Source organism: Notechis scutatus, chromosome Z (genome assembly GCF_049901735.1).
Source record: "Notechis scutatus isolate UNSWTSFEM ecotype Mainland chromosome Z, rNotScu1.2, whole genome shotgun sequence".
NCBI classification, from domain to species: Eukaryota; Metazoa; Chordata; class Lepidosauria; order Squamata; family Elapidae; genus Notechis; species Notechis scutatus.
This window is the reverse complement of record NC_142025.1, coordinates 16,123,979-16,146,896: the sequence shown is the minus strand read 5'-3', so window position 1 is coordinate 16,146,896 and position 22,918 is coordinate 16,123,979. Positions and strand designations below refer to the sequence as shown.

Below are 22,918 nucleotides of genomic sequence, written 5' to 3'. Positions count from 1 at the left end.
AAAAAAATACTTAAGAAAGGAAAAAATAAGATGCAAAACCAACTCAATGTTAATGTTACTGAGCAAAAGGAGAAAGGAATGCAACAGAGAGGGGAAGCTAAAGGGGGAGGAAAAAAGGTTAGGTGGGATAAGAAAGGAAGGGAAAGGGGAGGGAAAAGCCACAAAGGTATAAAACAAGATGGGAAAAAAGGAATTTTGTTTAGGGATAAAGGGTAATGTATAATTTCTTTTAAAAAGAAGATTCTGCAAGGTACATAAGATGGTATTGTAGTATTTGTATTAGAAATAGAAAACTAGAATGTTATAAGAATTAACAAAAAGATTAAAATATTGAAATGTTTAGTAATGATAGATTTTAAAAAGTAATAAAAGATTAAAAGGAATGTTTAAAATATTGAGTTTAATTAAAAAGTTTAATTTATTGTTGTTTTGATTTTATTATAAACTCATTATTGTAGCACTTGTTTCTTGAAATAGACAATTGGAATGTTATAAGATTTAAAATTTAGATTTATTATTTAATTATATTACTTATTATGGACTTATTATTTTCTTTCTTTAGAGGTTAGTAGGTTGAATGTACTAAGCAGAATCAAATTGGGTATTATGTGTTATTTTAAATATTTTTAGGGGGAGGATAGAAAGGCATCATACCTTGATCAGTGATTTCAGGAGAAATTCTTTTTTTTTTACTTGCTGTAGGGAATGAGATAAATGGATAATTTGGAAAGAATGGACAAAAAATATAAATATAATGATTTAAGTTAAAATGAATTAAACAAAATAGAAATAAGAGTGAAAAGCGGGGAGAAGTTATATAGAAGATATAGAATGGTAAATAAGATAGGTAATGGTATATAAGATGAGCACGAATTTAATTGAAGTCCATACAAAGAGAGGTAATCTGGGGCCAAACTACTTTCTTAAAAGAAGTTTTATATTTTTGTGTTTTGTGTGTCTATGTTTTCTTTGAGAATTAATAAAACCTCGGAGGAATGTTGGATGAGAATAATGTTAAACAAGACAGAGAGAGGAATGAAGATGATATTGAAAAGGTGAAAAACAGAATTATGTTGTATAAAATAATATTTTATTTGACTTGTAAAGTTAATAATGGAGAGGTTTTATGTATTTAAAGGTTAACGATGGTTTGTTTGTCTTTAAAATCAATAAAATTTGTTTAAAAATTAAAAAGAAATAATTTGCAATACAAGAATCTTCAAATAGAAACTCAGGATACTGGAATGTCCAAGAGGCTGGAGTTTCAAAACGTCTTTGCCTTCTACAAAGAACGTTCATTTCACAACTGGCTTTTATCTTTTTGAAGGAGGGGCCATTACCTTGCAGCCTTCCTCCCGACTCTCCCATGCTATTGTAGCTGCTCTTTCCTGCGAACAATCCTGCACGCACGCGCACTTGGCACAGGCTCCTTGGGAACCTCCTGATCACTGCTGCCCCCACAATCTCTGAAGGCAGCAGTCCACTCCCTAATGGTCCTGGCCTCTCATCTGAGTCCTTGCTCTCTTCAGTCATCCGCACCGGCTACTGGCTAACCACAACAGCCATTCACACATACACACATTGGGGTGGGCCTCCAAGCTGGAACAGTTGGAGACCGCTGGCTTAAAATATGTCAGAGTGGAATAAAGTATTAGAGGTTTCTGTATGGCTGAGGCCAGGGGTGTCCAACTCTTTTGACTACCCAGTCAATTGAGGCCCACAGGTCTTAAAAGTTGCCAAGATTGGACACCCCTGGCCAAGACAATGGGAAAAATGTTTTAACTTCTACATTTTTGTATTGGCCTTTCACCCAAAATGTAGAACCTGGTTGCATTTATTGACTATTGAGCATTTTGTCTATAGATGTAGATTTTGATTGGACAAATGTAATGAAGTATGGGATCCATTTATACAAAATGCAGCAGGTTAAATGGTTATATAAATGTATTAGAAATATATACAGGTAGTCCTCAAGTTATGACCACAATTGAGCCCAAAATTTATGTTGCTAAGTGAAACATTTGTTAAGTGAGTTTTGTCCATTTTATGACCTTTCTTGCCACAGTTGTTAAATGAATCACTGCAGTTGTTAAGTTCATAACGTTGTGGTTAAGTGAATCTGGCTTCTTCTTTGTGACGTTGCTTGTCACAAAAGGAGATTGCATGACCCTGGGACACTGCGACTGTCATAAATATGAGTCAGTTGCCAAGTGTCTGAACTTTGATCCCATGGCCATAGGGATGGTACAATGGTTATGTGAAAAATGGTCATAAGCCACTTTTTTCAGTGCCGTTCTAACTTCAAACAATTACAATATATGGTTTTAAGTTGAGGATTACTTGTTTATCTGCTTTATATCAAGTCTTCCTCCTACTTCCAATTCATATGCTGTCATTGCTCTAGAATTTCAGGGTGGCAAACATAAGACTGCCTTTTCCAATTTTTACCTTAACCAACAACCTGAGAATTTTGGTCTGAGAAACAGTGATTGTCCAAAAGTCACATGCAAAACTTATCGCAAATAGAACTGGTTCTCCTTGATCCTTGGCTGCTTCCTTATATACTGTCCCAGTCAACTTTCCTTGAACTGGGTTAGAAAGCAGCTGTCTGCTGTCATTGCTAAAATTATATATCTTTTTCCTTTGTTGTATTTTTTTTTCATGTTTCCTTTTTAAAGCACTTTCTGTGTTTTTTTCTGTGGTTTTTTTGTCATTATTTCAAATAGCCTTTTTTTTAAACACCCTCATTAATATGTACCCAATCCCAAAATTTATCTTACAAGAAATGCATTAATAAAATGCAATCTCTTTGTTAGAATTAGTGCTCGAAGGGCTCAAAGAGCTCTGTTATAAACCCCGGGAATCAAAGAACCTCAGCTCCCAATAAATTAATCTGTTATTGTAGGAGAAAAATAGAATTAGTTGTTAATAATAAATTTCCACAGACCAACACTAAACCTTTATCAGTGGTTGAAATTGCAGAAAAGTGCGTCCCTGATTATTTTAAAGATGTGTGATAGGCCAACGATAGGCTTTACTGTAGGTAATCTGAGTCAGTGCCACTTAATTAAGTAGGTGATATTTACTTATTTAGCATATCATACATGGACTTGCAATATATATTAACATTACTCCTTATTAACATTTTTAAAAAATATGGATGTTAATAGATAGATAGATAGATAGATAGATAGATAGATAGATAGATAGATAGATAGATAGACAGATAGATCAGACGATGGATGGATGGATGGATGGATGGATGGATGGATAAATAGATAGTTTAGGACTTCTAACCATTGAAGTACAATATCATTTATATGAGGGAATAAAAACCCCAAACACTGGACAGATATATGTTCTCAGCTTACAGCTGGTCACAATGTGATCTACAGTTTGACATGGAACCCTGCAGTCACACTGAGGGGAAGATACTGTGGCCCATTTATACAGCAAATCCCAAAAGTCTCCACGTGGTATGCAAATTTTGTTTAGGATTGTCCATTGCCTAGCATCTTTTTTGTGTGGTCATTTATATATCTTCCTATGTCTGAATGTTCAGCAGCCCATTTGGCTTTCCATTGGAAATCGATGTTAAAATTGTTGAGCAGATGTTGTGCAAGTGCCAGTGTGAGCTTCCAAGATTTGAGGCTTCTGGCTGATAAATGAGGAAGGTTGGGTTGCACTATGGGGTGAGTTGTTTATCATTTTTCTATATTCTCTCAATAGTGCATTTTGCCTTCGTAAAGCTGGCGGTGCACTATGGCTCAGAACCAAAAGCCAACAAGCTAGAGTGGTTTAATATTATAACTACATATAAGCCTTATGGAATTGATGAGTTTGGCTCAAATACATGTCAACGAAAGTAGGTGACATAATCTTTCTCCATTTCTTCATTCCATCTCCTGTCCTATAATTCCTAATCTCTTTCTGTAGAAAGTTGGACCATATCTCCCAGAGTTCTACTCAGTATCCTTTACACCAGGGGTCCCCAACCGCCGGTTCGCGGACCGATACCAGTCCGCGGAACAACTCTTACCGGGCCGCTGGTTGCTGGGCGCCGCCATCTTTTTGGTAAAAAAGTGCTTCCGGTGAGCTTTTCCGGGTGAAAGCTCACGGGCACTTTTTCATCAAAAAGATGGCGGCGCTCCCTTTCGGTGAGCTTTCCGGGTAGAAAGCCATTTCTACCGAAAAAGCTCACCGGGCATACGCTAGCCGCATCTTTTGATGAAAAAGTGCTTCGGTGAGGTCACCGAAGCACTTTTTCGTCAAAAAGATGGCGGCGCCCAGTTGATGCCGTGCCGGGCCACGGCGCCCAGCTGATGCGGTACCGGGCGCAACGTCAAAAAGGTTGGGATCCCTGCTTTACACAACATCTCCATCTATGATTTTGCTGTGCAAAAGTGCACTTCAGAAGTCCTAAAGATGCTTTTTCTCAAGAGGCAACTGGACATTCTGGTTATTCTTTGAAGATGTTTTGCTTCTCATCCAAGAAGCTTCTTCAAGATCTGTTTCGATCCAGTGATGTAGAAAATGAAACTTTGAAAATCATAAAATGTTGCACATTTACTGACAAATGATGTGTGAATTAGTTTGCAGAAGAGTTTGTTTTTAATCTAGCTGCTTAAGAGATGGATGAGAGAACAGGATTGAAATGCAAGCATGGGAGGAGAGAGATTTTAAACCTTAACACTGGGAGTTGTTTCAAGCCTTAGGACCAAGGTGTCATTTAGAGCTTTCTTCAAGAGTTTAACTGTAAAAAGGAAGAAGGGAAGATGAAAAAGATTTATGTTAGCACCCTAGCAGAGTGAAAGGGTTAAATTTTTCCCACTGCCTTATGTCCCCTGCCAACTTCATGATATCTGCACATATAAATGACATATTAATTGTGTGTGTGTATATATATATATATATATATATATATATATATATATATATATATATATATATATATATATATATATATATATATAATTAAGGTACTGTTTACTTGGCTCTCAATATAGCTAGGCAGGATTACAAACGATTTTCTTAAAAAACACCAGTCTAACTTATTAATTGCTAAATAGATAATATTTCAGGGCCATTCCATGGCAATTTTTGAAAAGTCTGAAATGCACATTTTTAAACATGTCTTTTAGTTCATTGCTTTTGTTTTCTGAACATTTAGGATGGCACGATTATAACTTTCTCCAGGGCAGTCTTATCTAACCTGGGCTTCTGATTTTGGGAGGCATTTGAGGAAACAGTTGCAATGAAGGATAACAAGAATGATCAGGGGGATAGAAAACTAGAAAAAGCAGAAGTGATTAAAATAGATTACTTTAGTGTTGAAAAAAAACCTGATGCTAAAATATGCTGACTGAAGGTATATCTTGCAGAAAAACATTTCTTTATTGGAAGAAAGGGTGTGGGATAGTGGTTTTCAGATACCAAATTGTGGCTGAATGTTTGAAAAAAAAAAAGTTCTAATAGCAAGAGAAGATTTATACTTGTACCAATTATTTCTAGCAATGGTGAGCTCCCCATTTAGATGTGCCTGGATAGTCTTTTATTAATGTGAATTCTTGTACCAAGCAGGCTGCATAGCTCAAAATTCTTGGTTTGGATAACTTAGAACTGCATCGCTTGTGGTCAGACCTAGGTATTGCATACAAAATTATACATACTAGTGTTTTACCTGTAAATGACTTTTTTTATTTTAATCGTAATAATATGCATGCGAACATCTGCTTTAAACAGTGTAAATCATTCTAAACTTGACTGTAAAAATATGATTTTTTTAATACAGTTGTCAAAGTCTGGAATGCTCTACCTGATTTGGTTGTCTCAGATACAAATTTTCACAGTTTCAGTCACAAATTTACTTCCATGAACCTTACTTTATACTTAAGTGATCAGTAGAGTGGGCAGGCATAACTGTATCGTCCCTGTCATTGTATTTTTATTCTCTTATTCTTGTTTTTGTTTGACAAATTCCAATAAACAAACAAACAAACAAACAAACAAACAACTTGATGGTCAAACTGGTTTTTGTCCCACTGAACCTCTTTCATTTGAATTTGGTGCCCTCCAAATATATAGGACTGCACTACCTATCCTGAAATCGGTAAAGACAGAGAAAAAAACTATTGTAGCAATATTTGAGAGCAAATGTCCACTCAGAAGAAATAATAAGCAAAGACAGCAGATGAAATTATGCCATTTTTTGCCACCTTCTATCAAACTATTGATTATGATTAGATACAGCCCAGTTGAATGGATTCTGGCTATTTGCCCTCTTGGGAAAGCAAATCTTGTCAAGATGTTTGCCCAGAACAAATTATTTCTTAAGAAATAGTTTATGTTCAATGTAGCCAGAAAATCATATGAAATGCAATCCAGCCAAGCACGTATTTTGAATGCTGTTCATTTTCTCTTTGAATAGCTATCAGATTCATAATCCCGGTTGCTTAAAACAGTTAAAGTAATAGCTGATGAGTGACTGTTGAACTTGTTTTATAGACAGAAAAATATAGACTAAAGATCCGAAATTCTGTTCACTTAACTGGGGAATTAGATTAATTAAAATTAAAGGATCTTATTTCTGGATAATTATGCTGTGGAGCATTTCCTTATTCAAGTCCCTATCTGTAGCATAGAGGAAAATTTTTGGTAATCTACACAGCAGTAAACTCTTGAATTAAATCTGTTGTATAGCTGGACACATATTACAATAATAGTTATGTTCATACTCAGGAATCACTTCCCAGCCTTTGTGCTCTTTCTTTTAGCTTGGTCCTCTTCAAATAAATAAATTCAATAAACCCATTGATCCAGGTGGATAGGAATTCTTGGAGCTGAAAACCACATATCTGAAGAACACCAGATTGTAGAAGGTTGCTCTGGATCTAATGTTGAGATTTGCCTAGATTCAAAATATTACAACTTCCTATTTATTTATTTATTTATTTATTTATTTATTTATTTATTTATTTAGTCAGTCAAGCGATTATAAGATAACAGGTATAAGATAACAGGTATAAGTATAAACATAGTTATGAATACATGAAATGGATACATATCAGAAAAATAAAAAAGAAACAACAGGACAGGGATGGTAGGCACATTGGTGCACTTATGCACGCCCCCTACAGACCTCCTAGGAAAGGGGTGAGGTCAATAGTAGACAGTCTAAGGTTAAAGTTTTTGGGGAAGAAAACACAGAGTCAGGTAGAGTATTCCAGATAGACATTGACCACTCTGTTGCTGAAGTTGTATTTCCTGCAATCAAGTTTGGTGCGATTTACCTTGACTTTGTATCTATTGTGTGCTCTTGTATTGTTATGGTTGAAGCTGAAGTATTCAGTGATAGGTAGGACATTGCAATGTATAATTTTATATACTATACTTAGATTGGACTGAAGGCGGCATAGTTCTAGGTTTTCTAGGTCTAGAATTTCAAGTCTGGTGGCATAAGGTATTCTGCAACAAGTAGAGGAGTGGAGAACTCCTCTACTATATATGTATATATACATACATTTTATATATATATATTAGATCTACTAATATATGTTGACAGTAACCGATTTGAAAATTAAATAAATTCATTTGTAAATCAGGAAAGATATTTGAGTCTAATGTCTTATGTGTTCTGCTTAAATGGGAATTGCAAGATCTTTCTAACTGTTTTGTAGATCTTTTATAGGTATGAATTGTGATCTTTCTTTTCCATGGTTCACAAGTAGCTTACATTCTTCTTCTTTGACTTTTTTACATACCAAAGCATGTCCTTTGTCTCCCTTTTGGATTAGTGGCTTATTATTTAATCACCCCTAATGCTGACAGTTACCTGACTATAGCTAGACTTGTAGTATCCAACCTGTTAAATAATAAGACATAAATTGGTGGGAAAGGACAGTTTCTGCCCTGTAATTGGTCCCTGGAGTTAATCACAATAGAATCTTTACTGTAGGTCATAATATGGAATAAAAGAAGCCTCTTGTATTTCCAGCCTGGAGGACAAAGGCAGGCTGATAGCTTATGCAAATAACAGATAATTCTTGCAAATGAAAAGTTAACTGGCTGACCAGCATTGAAAGTAGAGGAAATACCATATTAGCAAGACTGAAAGGAAGAGCTAAACTTTCATACCCTATTTTTTTCTTTCTGATTGAAGGGGTTAAATGTGAAAAATGCCAAAATGGAGGCCCGGGTGGACATTTCAGTTTTCATAACTTTTTCCTACTTTTAAATTAGATAGTGCTTTGAGAATAATGACATTTTGAATATAAGTATAGTTTTTAATGTAGAGAGTCAGTTTGGTGTTGTAGTTAAGATATCAAGCTAAAAATTGAGAGACCATGAATTCTAGTCCCACTTTATGCACACAGCAAGCTGAGAGACTTTTGGGCCAATCACTTTCTCTCAGCCCTAGAAAGGAGCAATGGTAAACTACTACTGAAGAATTTTTCAGGGAATTTATCAAGCAGTCTCCAAAAATCAGAGGATTTGGTTTCATGATTTTGGTTTGATAGTGTGTCAGCTAAAATGCAGAATAAAATTCAAATTTAATTCTACTATTTGAATATATGAAGTTGCTAGCTGATAGCTAGTAACTTTCCTTCTTTCATCTCTGTGTAGATAGAAATTGCCTTGTAAATCTAATTTTATTGGAGGATAGCCTTAGTTTTCCAACACCTGATTTAATTTTCATTGGTTTATCAGGTCTTGGTCAAATATGTATGAACTACATGGTACAGATATCTCATTAGATTATGGAAGGCTCTTTTGACAAGCTGGTAAATTGACACTAAGAACTGAGAAGTTGGGGTGATTCTTTTTGAAATAGTTTTTCCTTGTGTTCTGTTTCTGGGCCTAATTTAAAAATCAAATTTTGTACCTTTAAAGCTTTACACATTATGGATTTAGGTATCTAAATAGGTTTATATATTTTCCTCTGTGATTAGGAAAAATGTTCTTCATTATATATGATCAAGTTATCTGATGTGCAGAATGGCATCTTCATCAATGGACAAAATTCCTTCGTCCTTTCTGTCTTTTTCCCTTCTAGGGATTACTTTCACATCTTCCTGGTGGACTTCCAGAAAGCATCTGATGGACCCACAGAGCTGGTCCTACCACTGAGGAAACCGAGGGCTTCCTTCAGTAGCAGACCCTGACTGGAGGGTATGAGGAGTGGAGGTAATGTAATGGAAAATAGGCTTATATGAGTCATGATGTGTAAGTTATGTTCCTCAAGCAAGATATAAGTTTGCTTTACAAAAGGATAGTACCTTGAGTAAGATGATTAAAAATCAACCAAACATGGGGAAGAAGAAAAAGCTGTGGTTAATAATTAAGAAAACTGGGGAGAAGAGTCTGCAGATACCTTGGTGATGTTTAAGAAGTAAAATAAATAAATAAATAGGAATTTAATCCTTATTCCTATTTTTAAAAAAGAATCCATAGATGAATACTAGGTTGAAAGAGAGTTGCGTTATTGTTTCTTTAAAATTGTCAGTCACTGTGAACTTCACATTGGTGTTTATGGCAATATGGGTCAAATTTATTTATTATTCATGTTATTAATCCAATTCGTAGAACCACTCCTCTCACCAAAAATGATTCTAGGTGATGCACACAAATCGGTTATGAACAAGTTGTAACTTGACCCACATTGGGAGTGAAGCAATCCTTTCAGCTAGCTAGAAAAGATTATAAACAAGCTGTATAAGTGATAAACAAGCTACACACCCTTGTTCCATCCTAATATGGTTGCTTAATTGGCTCATAGTCTGATAGTTATTTACTGAGAAAAAATAACTGCCCTGGTTTCAATACTGCTTGATTTATGATGGCAGTTTAAATGCACTTTATGGCAGAGATTCTTATAGTCCTCTTTTCTGCCTGCTCTATGTCTCCCCAAACCGGCATATGTGCTATTTAGTATCCTAGCCATGTAAGATTTCCCTTAAAAAATATTCAAGTCAGCAGCAGGGTCTAGCGATTTTGGAGGGAAATTAAGGTATGCCCAAATCTATCATTCAGTTGTGTCATTGGTAAAGTCATCAATTTTTCCATTTGACTGCAGGAGATGTTTTTAAAGTTGTTAAGTTAGTGACATGGTTTATATGAATCTGGCTTACAAATTGACTTTGCTTTTCAGAAGGTGACCACATGATCTCAGGAACACTGCAAATGTCATACATATAAACCAGTTGCCAAGCATCTGAATTTTTTAAAATTTATTTTTAATTTTAATTATATGAATACAACACAATACATCCAACTTATCCTTGTTATACATAAATACATTTTACTTCATCATTTATTATCTTATTAAAATATTAATTACTAATTAAACTAATCACAACTACTAATATTTCAACCTTGTCTTCTATTATATAACCATTAATAAATTTTATTCCATGTTTTATAATATTTAGACTCCCCTTTGTCTTTTATTTCTAAAATTAATCTATCAAATTCTACACATGTCATAATTTTTCTTATTATTATGCATCTTGAATATTCAATTTTTTGTCATTTGAAAAAATATTTTGGGCAATATTCTTCTAGATCCTTTTCTTTTTTCCCTTGCTTTTGTAACCTAATTTTTTATCTGATATGACATTAAAATGTATATGCATTAAAATGCATATCATATCACTTTCTATTTCACGAATAATGCCATGTAATTAGAAATTTTCCTATCCTTCATTTGGTGCATATATTACAACTAAAGGTATCTTTTTTTGATTGAACATTATTTCAACAATCAATATCCTTTCTTGTACATCTTGAAATATCTGTTTAGTCTGGATTGATTCTTTAATGTATAACACTACTCCTCTTTTCTTCTGTTCTGATAAGGCCACAAAAAGTTTTCCCAATTTATCCCCAATTTTTGATATTTATTTATATGAACCTCTTGTAATGCAGTTATATCGAAATTCAGATGTTTTAATTTAGCAAAACAAATTCTTTCTGTTCTAGGGTGAGTTTAAACCATTAATATTCAGTGATCAATTTTTTGATTCTTCATGTTTTATATTTATTTATATTATTCAACCGTATCAGTTCTAAATTTTTTCCCTTTCCATGCCAAGCATCCGAATTTTGATCATGTGATCCTGAGGAGGCTGCAACGGTGGTAAGTGTGGAAAAACAGTTAAAAGTCATTGTTTTCAAAGCTGTTGTAACTTTGAACAGTCATATAAATGAACTGCTTTAAGCTGAGGACAAGCTGTACTTTGGAAGTCTTTGAATTAAAGTATTTATTTTATCCACTGGTTCTGAAAGAAAATGGCTCCAGTGTATTCAGAAGGCTATACGTTACGTATTTCTTCAAACTGAAGAGTTTTATTTGTAGTGTGAAAAGTTAGTGGTTCCTATACAATGCCCTGAATCTGTAAGATCAGCTCCTAAGTACAAAATTATAGAAATTTAAACCATGAAGTATTTAATTTGATTTGATGGTTAACTTTTGAGTGGCTGTTGCATTTTTTCAGGAAAGGAGTGGGGGGTAAGATGTTGAAATATCTTTTCATGCAATGAAAAGGTGAATGTTGCCCCGTTACATTGGAAGATGACTTCTATTCAATTATTTCTTCTTTGTATATTGTTCCAAGTCAATATGTCTGCAGAGCAAACCACCCACTGTGTAGGAATACACAGCCAGCTACTTGGAAAGGTGAAAAGTTTAATTATGAGCGTTTATATGTTCTAGAGAAAAGAGGCAATCTTCTGGCCCTCTCCTCCCACCCCTTTAACTAATGGAAATATAATTTTATGCTGTTTACATTGACATGTCTGCGATAAGAATAGACTTCTAACCTCGTTCTCTTTGAAGTGGAGCTACCACAGAAGAGAAAGAGAAAGCTGAGATTTTGGATGAACTGTTGAATTCCAGGGTCCTCATAGATAGATACCTCCATGATAAATGAAATGAATGTTATGTTATGGGGAAAAAGTTTAATTGAGGGTGTACATTTAACAGATTATTTATATAGTGCCATCAATAAACATATCAGTGCAGCCAAAAAAAGCAAGGTCTCTGCTTTAAGGGCATGCAGTCCAAATATTGATAGTTAGGCTAGAAGGAGTTAGAGAAGAAGGAAGCAAAGAGAGAAACAAAAGGAATTGACTTCAGTGTCACTTCAGATACTAGTGAGCTCCCATTACAAGTGAATGTTTTTCCTATTCATCCATCTTTGGCTATTCATTCATCTTTCCCACATGCACCAGGTGATCAGAGAAAAGCATGTTGATAAAGGTAGAAACAGCAGAAAATAATATTTTGTGATAGGGTAGATAGACAATGCCATTGTGGATCTAAAACACTGGGATAATTGCAACACAGAGGAGTGGAGACAGAGTCTAGAATGGAGTGGGGAATGATGGCCCTTTTATGACCTGTGGACTTCAACTCCCAGAATTCCTGAGCCACCATAGCTGGCTCAGGAATTCTGGCAGTTGAAGTCCACAAGTCATAAAGGGGCAATAGTTCCCCACTTTTGCTCTAGCATAAGAGGAACAACAGTGGTAAAACCTGAGGAGGCTGGCTACTTAAAGATAATTTGTTGGAATCCTTCCAGTGATGAGACTGCATAGGCTAATGTGTTTTCTCTTGTTTGTTTTTCTTCTCCCTGATAACCTGCCCTAGTTATGGCAGAGCTTAGGATAGAATCACATCTTTCACTTTACTAAAAATGCTTTCCTTTGATAATTTCTTCAAGTATTAATATCTGCCAACACTGGAACTAATTCACTACCTCAACAAGCCTAAACACCAGTTATGTTTGCTCCACAGTACTGTAGTTTCCATGTGTTGACCAAGGAGGAGCTATATGCAAGATTATTCCCCAGGGTGAAATGAATGTTGCAATTGTGCAATTATTGCACTGCAATAGATATTGCTATGTATGTCAAGAATGCAAATAGGCATCAGGTAGATTGCAGGTGTTGATAGTAAATTATGATGCTTTGATAGGCAGCTGATTGGCAGTTTTGGGCAAATGCAGCCAGCCCTTTTACAATGCTGGCCTCTTTAATGAATGTATCTTTTGTCTTTAGCTAGAAAAAACAGCCTGTCAGGATAATTTATTTCTTCCATGGAAACAAAAACTTGGTCCTGGGTGCCATGCCAAAAGAACATTCATGGAAAACTTTAGTAAACATACCACTCTATTCCAAGCAGGTGTTCATGGCCCATCTGAATGCTGGACTCACAACAAGTTTGGGTAGTTATGATTTGAAAACACCTGGAGGATGCCAATTTAAGGAAGGTTGATCTCTCTTGACTGGCGCTTAAAAGTATAAAGCAGGACCGGCCCTATTCAGGATGTTAGAAACAAGTTTTCAGCTGGACTTCTCTACTTATCAGTAGGTTTATGTTCAGGAAACTTGGTTTTTACTTTTAAATCTCCATTTTTTTCTACAGAATTGAATGCAATATACTCAGGTTCCTCCAAAGTTTTATCCTAATCATAACCTTATGAAAAAATATTGCAAAGGTGAAGCATAAAAATTGATATTGGATAATCTACTGAGCTGTAAGTCTAAGTGACAACCTGAATGATATTGTCCTTAGTTCAGGTCCAACCACTATTTTGGAATTCATCTATGTCCTTTACATGATGATGTAACCTAATTACTGTTTGGGATGAGCAGCGTTTCTCCATTCCATCATCTTACAGAATGAAATTTTTGTGGCGTGGCTTTACATACTGTATATGCTGTTTAATCCCAACATTTGGGCGTATTGGTAAACTGTGCGGAAAGGAACATGCAAGAAACATGAAGCCGTACACAAAAATCTCTAGAAACAGCACATGTGCAACCATCTTTATCTGATCCAGAAGAAATATTGAAAGATTAATTAGTAACTATAGTATTATCACTATCCTTAGAGCAAGTTAACAAGTTAATTTTAAATCTCTTTGCTTAATGAGATATTAACTGTGCCAATAAATGCATTAAGGAACAAGAGTTTAAGTGTTTAGCAAGGTGCAATTGCTGTGTTGAACCAGCTAATTCATGCACCCCCCTGGCTGTCTGTGCTTGAATGATGATGAACTAATTAGATTTAATCAGAACCAATCAATACAAAGATCCTAAATTGCAGTGACTGCTCACCTTGTGAAATGACTTTGAATGATTGTCATGAATAGGAATCAAAGGCTGGTTTAGCTTACTTCCATACTTTTAATTCATTGTATTATAGATTCTCTCTCTCTCTATATATGTATATATACTTTTATAGGTGTATAGGTTTATACTTTTATAGGTTATTTCCCCCTCCTTCCTTTCTAGCTAGTTTGAACCCCTAGTTATAATTTTTAATCTTGAATAGAGTGCAGTGCTATTGTATTTTACTTAGAATTTAGACTATTATTTCTCTAAGGTTGCTTCAGTGTATAACTTTGCTTCAAGCTGCTGGGTGACTAAAATAAAATCTTCCCAACTGGGGAAGTGTAAGTACTGTGGAATGTGACCTGAGCAGATGCCTTGACTCCTATCTGCACCATCCACCCAATTTGTTAAATTGCTTGAATGCAATGCCTCACTCAACTTCATTTAGGATAATTTTATAAGGGAGGGAGATGGCCCATGGGGAAAAAAAAGGAAAAGGTTGGTGCAGTTCCTGAATCAGGGAGTTACCTGGAATGTGTGGATTGACAATTCACAACAAATGGTAGGTAGAGGTAGGACAACTAATTATGGGCAGTATTTCTTTGAGTAGCAAAGGAGGCAAGGAGCCTTTGGTGACATGATGTTAAGATTCCTTGGAAATCTATCAGCCTGCAGTGTAATTAAATATATATATTTTAAAGAGCAATTATGGAGAAGTTACATTACCTTGGACAATGGAAATTGCAAGGAAACATAGTTTTTTTTGCTTTCTATAGTTTCAGTTGTCTGCCACCCTAGAGCTGCTACTTGCTCTGTATGTCCGATACAGATTAACAGAATTGGAAGGGACCTTCCAATCAAATGTTTATTGTCAATGCACAACATGTGTAAAATGAAACTGAAAAAAAAAATGACCTTGTTGGTCAATCCCCTGCCCAACCCCATTTTTGACAGATGCAGTCCAGTCTCTTCTTGAAAGCTTCTAGTGATGAAGATCCCACAACTTCTGAAGGCAAGCTGTTCCATTGACTGATTGTTCTCACTGCCAGGTTGAATCTCTCCTTGTTCAGTTTCCATCCATTAGTCCTTGTCTGGCCTTTAGGTGCTTTGGAAAATAGCTTTACCCCTCTTCTCTATGGCAGCCCTTCAAATATTGGGACACTGCTATCATGTCTTCACTGGTCCTTCTCTTCACTAGACTAGACATACCCAGGTCCTGCAATCATTCATCGTATGTTTTAGCCTCCAGTCCCCTAATCATCTTGGTTGTTCTTCTCTTCACTTTTTCTAGAGTCTCAAAAACTTTTTTATAGTATGGTGACCAATCTCCTCCATAGGTTATGATGAAACTTCCCTTAAATTGCAAGTAGCAACCTCAGAGATGATATTTTTTTTGCCAGAAACATAAGAACAAGGGAATAAATAATTCCTCTATCCTGTAGTACCTTCAGTTTTTATGATGATTATTTGGGAAAGAACACAAATGACATTTACCCATTTAGCATTTACTTTAGCTATGGATAGAGAAATTATAATGGAACTGCTTTGGACAATATCATAAGAATGGAGAAAAGTAGCATGCAGTCACCCTAGAAGCCTGATTTATTTATTTAATGTATGGCATCTAAAGAGGTCATGCAGTCACTGATATAAAATTTAGATTAAATAATGCATCAGCAAATGTATTTAAATATTGACATATCATATACGTATGGAAACTCCTTCTGGTGTGCCATGGTTAGACCTTCCTTGAAATTTCCTGAAGAGACTGTCTTGAACAAACTATATAGTTTGTTCTGGCACATCATTGTCGGATTGTGAGTTCTTGGCCATTCCTCACTTAATGTTCTGTCCTAGGCTTCCCCAAAAAGCACTTAGCAGACTCTTTGTCCCGACCAAAAACCTTTTATTAAATGAATGTGAATTTCTTGCATTTACATTCAGCCAGTGGCCTGGCAAACAGTCTTTCAAGAGTATAATTGGGAACTCAAATGTTACCTATCTTAGAAAGCTGCCTGGTAAATATTTCCAAATGCAGCGCTGACATGGAAGGGCTTAGCACAGAGTCAGTATGATGCACAGACAGATCTTCACAATGAACGAATCAATTGTTTTCCTGCAAAAGCCCCCTCCCCCTTTACTCCTCTTTTAATTCTTATGGGAGGGGCCATTCATCATCCACCTGTGGCTTTACTCCCATGTTGACTCTGAGTTCATAATTATTCTTTTGGCAGCTTTGCGCATGCACAGGCTGGGAACTGGTTCCAGCTGCTCCCCCGCCTCACTGCTGTCTGAACCCAAAGGCAGCTGATGACTGCCAGCTGTCCTGGCCCCATCTCTGCCTCTGACACAGATCCCTCGTCAGAGTCTTCCTCAGCCTCCAGGCTGACCCAGATTCTTCCCCAAACTCCTCACTATCCAACTCTGCTGCCAGCTCCACCAGCCGCTGGCGGGCCACAACACTTGAAAAGCTTTTTGCCTTAGTTCTGTCATGGCCTAATCTGATTCTATTCAAATGGCTCCATATTTTTTGAGGAAATTGCATTCCTGGAAGTGGTTTTATTCAATCTGTGTGATCCGACTCAGTGTGAGTCCATCTTAATTGCCATTTTTGAACTAGATTGTAACACTGTGGTATGTTATTCCAAACTGGTTCCAAATCTTCATCTAGATTTAAGCCCAGCGAGAGGTAGATACTCTAATATTCTATGTACAGATACATAGAATGACTTACAACAGTTCATTTAGTGACTAAAGTTAAAACGCCCCTCCCCAAAAGTGACTTATGACTTTTTCACATTTACAACCATTATAGCATCTTCATGGTTATGTGATCAAAATTTGGGTACTTGGCAACTGACTCATGTTTATGACAATTGTTGTGTCCTACCATCATGTGATCCAGGGGTCGCACCTATTCGGTAGAACTGGTTGTTAACATTCTAAGCAGTTTGGAGTACCGGTTGTTAGAAGAAATTACTGGCCTAATCCTGTAAGGAAGGCAGGAAGGAAACATTCTGGTGTTGCTTACAGAAACTGCCTCTCCGTTAACCCTTATTACATTCTTGGCAGGACTAGACTTCCTGTCTCAGGAACTTCTCTGGAGTTTTTTTCCTCCTTTGCTGATACTTTGCTTGTGTTGAGTGACCATTCAAAGTTACAAAGGCATTGAAAAAAGTGACTTATGACCATTTTTCACACTTATGACTGTTGCAGCATCCCCACAGTCATGAGAGGCCAGGGGAGGAGATGCGTGCCTCGATGTGAGTGATATTGAGTAGGCCACGCCCAGCCAATAACATGACCACCAAGCCATATCCACCCAGTCACATGACCACCAAGCCACGCCCACCACCTAAGCCACACCCACAGAACCAGTTGTTAAAAAAATTGAATCCCACCCCTGATGTGATCCCCTTTTGCAACCCGTCTGATGAGTGAAGTAAATGGGGAAACCAAATTCACTTAACAACTGTGTTACTATCTTTGCAACTGCAGTGATTCACTTAACAGTTATGGCAAGAAAAATTGTAAAATGGGACAACACTTAGTAACAGAAATGTTGGGTTCAATTGTGATCATAAATTGAGGACTACTGTTAGGTATAACATTGATACCAAATATGGTTTGGGTGAATAAATATATAAAACTTAGATATCATGGTTTAAGTGCTTATCACTTTAAGCACAATGCAGCAGGCAATTAGCCGATTAAGGGTGCGGTTAGAAGTTACAATATAAGGTAGCATTAGAAGCTGGAAAGCTTACTGACTGTCTGTAACTGGCTGTAACTGTGTGCTGCTGCGACTAACTGTGTCTTGCTGTGACTAACTGTGATTACTGACTGTAAGTGCCTGTGACTGAACTGTTATTGTATGCTACTGTTTGCTGAATATCCAGCGTTTGTTTCTCTGGAGAGTGAAACCGGAGGAGGAGAAGATATCTTTATCGGCTGATAAAGATATTGCAAGGACTCTTAACTTGGACTATACTAGTGAGTCTTACTGGATGGAAATACTGTGAATGACTTAATGGACTGAATGACAATGCTTAAACTCTAACTGGATTAAAAACTATTTAAACTACAAACAGTGTTTGTGTTCAGTGTGTGTATACTCTGGGGCCCTTCCGCTCTCGTTTGGTTGCCTGGCTTGACTACTGCTGCAATACTCTGCTAGGGGTTAATTCCCAAACCCTAACATTGGTTATGGGCCCAGCAGCATAGTCTATCTAACCAGGATATAGCAGAGAGAGTTGGTGTGAGTTGCACATTACTGTATAAACAAACTGTTTTAATTAGTTTAAAATAGTCAAAATATCTGAAGAGTAATGGCACAAGTAAATTTGTCACAACTGTCCATGATATCCAGGCTGGATGGAACAAACTATGTTTCATGGTCAATGAAATGTAGTTTACTTCTACGCAGAGAAGGTTTGTGGGACATTATAGCAAACCCACCAGATGTGAGTAGCTGGGATCCTGCTAATGATGATGATAAAGAAAAGTTACAAGACTTTAAACTGAAGAATGAGCAGGCTTTATGCATCATAGGACTGACTCTATGTGATCAGCAGCTTGTCCATATTCGTGGAGAAGAAAATGCTGCAAACTGCTGGGAGAATCTCAGGAAGATTTATGTTCGGGACAGTGTAGGAGCACATATAAATCTTACACGGAAGCTTTTTCGAACGCATCTTCAGAGGAATGGAGATATGTTAGTTCATTTAAACTGTATGAAGAGCATTTTTCAAGATTTGCAAGAAAAAAGAGCTTATATTTAATGAACTGCAACAAGTCTACATAATATTATCTTCATTAGATCAAAGCTATGATGACTATGTGACTTCGTTGGAAGTATTGCCAAAAGAAAGCCTCTCATTAACCGAGATTACAGGCAGGCTACTAGAAGAAGCCAGAAGAAGGCGTGAGCGTGACGAGCTGAGAGAAGATAAGAAAGAAGAGAAATTATCATCAAAGCTTGAAAGAAACCAGCAAAGCAAAGTACAGCACCTGGAAGAAGAGAATTTATCTTCAACAGCATACACAATTAAAAGTGTTTTAATTGTGGAGGCAGAGACATTTGGCAAGATTCTGCAAAAAGAGAAAAAGCCAGAATGTAAAAAAGCCAAAGAAAGCATTTGAACTAGCCACGCTTAGCAACTCTGATGTGAAGAATAATTTATGGGTGGTTGACAGTGGCGCATCCCACTGCATCACAAGAGATAAGACAAAATTTATAAAAATGTCTACAAGTTCTCAACATATATCACTTGCCAATGGCTGGAACCTGAAAGCGAAAGGTCAAGGTTTTGCACGTTGTCCGTACATAAACCAGGATATAAAAATGCTGTATGTACCGCAACTAAAGTTTAATTTGCTTTCAGTAAGGGTATTAGATAAATTAGGTTATGTAATTACTTTTAAGGATAATAATTGCATAATTGAAAAAGATAACAAAAGGGTAACTGCAGCTTTAAATGGAACATTATATGTATTAGATAATAGTAAGAAAGGGGAGGCTCAGACTGTATTTAATAATATAAAGCCTCATGAAGAATGTATCCATTTATTGCATAGGCGTTTGGGGCATGTAAATTTTAAAATGCTAAAACGTACAGTTGAGTTATCTGAAGGAATAAGGTTAAAATCTTGTGATAAATATTTGCGTTGTAATGTTTGCTGTGAAGATAAGAGCAAAGTATTGCCTGCAAATAGGCTAAATGGTTTCAAAACAAAAGAACCTTTAGAAGTAGTATTTGCAGACATAATAGGTCCAAAGAAACCCAGTATGGGGGTGCTAGATATATACTGAGCATTATGGACCATTATTCTAGATATGGGTTTTGCTATTTAATGAAAAGCAAAACTGAAACATATCAACATTTTTTCAATTGGCTTAGATTTGCTGAAAGAAAGTCTAAACGACAACTGATAACCCTGGTGACAGATAATGGCACGGAATTTATTAATAACAAATTCCAGAACAGACTTAAAGTAGCTGGAATAGAGCATAAGAAGTCTGCTCCATACAGGCCAGAACATAATGCTTTTATTGAAAGAAGAGGCCAAACACTACAGGCAATGGTTAGAACAATGTTAAATGATTCTGGGTTACCTGATTCTTTGTGGGGAGGCTACAATGTGTGCTAATAACATATTGAACAACGTTGTTAATACAACAACAGGTGACATACCATTTACCAGATGGCATGGCAGGAAACCTGATCTAAGTTACCTGCACACATTTGGTGCACCAGCATGGGTGCATATTCCTGCACAACTCAGAAAAAAAGGGCAACATAGAGCTAAAAGATTTTTCTTACGTTGGTTATCAGGCAAACCATAGGGCATATAGATTTTGGGAGAAAGGCACATCTAAAGTGTTATGTAGTGCTAGTGCCCAATTTCTAGAACATGAAGGATGGGAGAAATTAGAACAGGATGCCAATAAAGATGTAATTATTGAATCCTATAGAAATCCCATTAGTTATCCCTATAAATTTAAAAATAAAGTAAAGAGACAAATACAGGAAGAAATAGTGCCCATAAAGGAAGAAACAGATTCAATAGCTGAACAGGATGAGGAAGATGAACAGGTAGTAGTTCAACAAAGTCCTCCTGTAAGCCCTGTAATTCCCAGAAGAACTACACGTGTATCTAGACCGCCTGATAGGTACCAGGCTAACACAGTGTGCCAGATTAATGAAGTTCCTAATTCTGTTGAAGAAATTAAAAAGTATCCTAATAAGGAAAAAGAAAAATGGTATGCAGCAATGAATAAGGAACTGAATTCATTAAGAGATATGAAGGTGTATGAAAATGCCAAATTACCTGTAGGAAAGAAATCCATTGGCTGCAAATGGATATTTAAGGTAAAAATAGATAAGGATGGTAATTTAATCCATAAGGCAAGGTTAGTAGCCCAAGGTTTTAGGCAGAATGCCAATGACTACGATGAGGTGTTTGCACCTAGTCTTAAGGCAGCAACCTTGAGGGCAGCTTTAGTGTGGGCAGCTAGTAAAAACTATATAGTTAACCATCTAGATGTAGCCGATCCATGTCTGTTTAAGAGGGAGACAAATGGGAAAGTATCATTATTATTACTATTCACAGATGACATTGCATTGATAACTGAAACTAATGATGAAGCAAATAAAATAATAGCATCATTAGGAAAGAGAATAAAGATCAAGCAATTAGGGGAGATAAAGAAGTATCTCGGTTTGAATATAAAGAAAACACGGAAAGGTTTTAAGATATCTCAGGAAGATAAGATAAGCAAATTGCTAAAAGATTACAAGATGGAGCTTTGTAAGCCAGCTAAGACTCCAATGAGTCAGGAGTTTAGCAACACTGATGTACAAAGCCCTGAGTTTGATAAGGTGATTTATCAATCTTTAATTGGTAGTTTGAGTTATATTAGTAATTGGTCTAGACCAGATATATCGTACTGCGTGAATCAGTTGGCTAGATTCAATTCTGCACCATGTGAAAGACACTGGATTGCAGCTAAGAGGATATTAAGATATCTTAAAAAGACAATGAATTATTCATTGTATTTAGAACCAAAGGGTGATTTAATTTTGAGTGCTTATGCAGATGCTAGCTTTGCATCAGAAAGAGACACTAGAAAGTCGACTTCAGGAACAGCCATAATGCTGGGTAAAACATTAATAGGCTGGAAGTCAATAAGACAACAGCATATAAGTTTGTCTACTATGGAGGCAGAATTCTCCTGTTTATCATTGTTATGTACAGAGTTAATAATGTATAAACAAATGTTAATTGATATAGGTATAACAGTAGATTATCCTATAATTATACATGAAGATAATCAGGCAGCAATTCAAATGGCCACAAATATTGGAGTAAAACACAAGGAGCAAGCATACAGATCTAAGATACCTAAACGTGAGACAATCTGTAAGAAGTAAGATGATTCAGCTAGAGTACTGTATGTCGGAGGACAATTTAGCTGATAATTTTACTAAAGCCCAAGGTGCCATTAAGCACCAGGAGTGTTGTGAAAAATATGGGATTAGATTGTAAAGGTATTATATATTTATTTCACCCAAAAGGGGAGTATGTTAGGTATAACATTGATACCAAATATGGTTTGGGTGAATAAATATATAAAACTTAGATATCATGGTTTAAGTGCTTATCACTTTAAGCACAATGCAGCAGGCAATTAGCCGATTAAGGGTGCGGTTAGAAGTTACAATATAAGGTAGCATTAGAAGCTGGAAAGCTTACTGACTGTCTGTAACTGGCTGTAACTGTGTGCTGCTGCGACTAACTGTGTCTTGCTGTGACTAACTGTGATTACTGACTGTAAGTGCCTGTGACTGAACTGTTATTGTATGCTACTGTTTGCTGAATATCCAGCGTTTGTTTCTCTGGAGAGTGAAACCGGAGGAGGAGAAGATATCTTTATCGGCTGATAAAGATATTGCAAGGACTCTTAACTTGGACTATACTAGTGAGTCTTACTGGATGGAAATACTGTGAATGACTTAATGGACTGAATGACAATGCTTAAACTCTAACTGGATTAAAAACTATTTAAACTACAAACAGTGTTTGTGTTCAGTGTGTGTATACTCTGGGGCCCTTCCGCTCTCGTTTGGTTGCCTGGCTTGACTACTGCTGCAATACTCTGCTAGGGGTTAATTCCCAAACCCTAACAACTACCTGTGTTGGAAGATCTCTAGCAATTGATGGCATGTTTAGCTTGTTCCACTCTTGAATTGGTCATTGACTGGAGAGACAATGTTAGAAAGAACATAAAGACATGAGAGCA

The 22,918-nt window shown here is 36.4% G+C and overlaps 1 long non-coding RNA gene across 2 annotated transcripts in view; it reads left to right on the top strand.

Moving 5' to 3' along the window:
• LOC113414970 (uncharacterized) overlaps positions 1-22,918 on the top strand; it is a 73,272-nt gene that overhangs the window by 5,129 nt on the left and 45,225 nt on the right. The window contains exons 2-4 of one of the 2 annotated variants that reach the window (XR_015745615.1): positions 9,053-9,222; positions 11,091-11,134; positions 11,613-11,664. This is a non-coding gene — a long non-coding RNA (uncharacterized LOC113414970). Of the gene's footprint in view, positions 1-9,052; positions 9,223-11,090; positions 11,135-11,612; positions 11,665-22,918 lie in introns of those variants that run through there. The other variant, XR_015745614.1, reaches the window with a different exon arrangement.